Genomic DNA, 878 nt, shown 5'->3' on the forward strand with positions numbered 1-878 from the left:
CTGTAAAATATAGCTACTATGAGAAAATGGTATACAAAAAATAGTAGAGTATTATTAGTGGTAGTCTCCTGAAGAGAAACAGAGTTTTCCCGCCGAAAAATATTGATTTTCAAGGAAGTTTGAAAAGTTGTTCTTTTCCCATATAAAATACATGGAAAACTTTGAGCGTTTTGAGTGACCTCTAAATATTTTGTGATTTCAAAATAAAAAATACGGGTATATTTTTTCGGTATAGAAGAATCCTAGTGGGTGAGAGCATACAAATTCCGACTTTAATTTTTCCCCACATACGTTTTTGGAGCACCCTAATGTGCATACATACTATGTATATTTTGGATGTGCATGAAACAAATCTAGGTAATTGAAATAGATAATTATTTGTCACGATAATGATAAACTTTAGTTGGTAAGTATTTCAGAGCAAGCTAGTATAAATATGTATGTATGTAGTAAAAGAATACATCCGCTCACGCATGCACGCCGAACTTTACTTTCAACAGCTTAATGGCCTTAGTCATAAAAGATAAAAAAATAGGTTTAAAGAGCTCTATAAAGTGACATTTTCATACAAATTTTCGATTCAAAAAGTTCAGTTGAAGTGTTCTTTATTTTTTATAAATTAGGGTATAAATGTTTAAATGTTAAATAAGCGTTGAAATACTATAAGTATAAATTCGTGTAATAGAAATCGCGTTATTTTTAATAATGGTAAAAAGCGACAACAACATTGATGCACTTACACCAGGCGTACTCTGGATTTCGTACGAAACGAAAACTTGGAATTTTTGTATAGAAAATTATAGAAAAATTTCATAATGTTCGATTCATACGAAAACAAGAAAGCGCCCCATTTTTCGTTAGTTCACTTGAAAATTTAA

The sequence above is a fragment of the Rhagoletis pomonella genome, unplaced genomic scaffold, assembly GCF_013731165.1.
Source record: "Rhagoletis pomonella isolate Grant_MI unplaced genomic scaffold, Rhpom_1.0 Rhpom_scaffold_00012, whole genome shotgun sequence".
NCBI lineage: Eukaryota > Metazoa > Arthropoda > Insecta > Diptera > Tephritidae > Rhagoletis > Rhagoletis pomonella.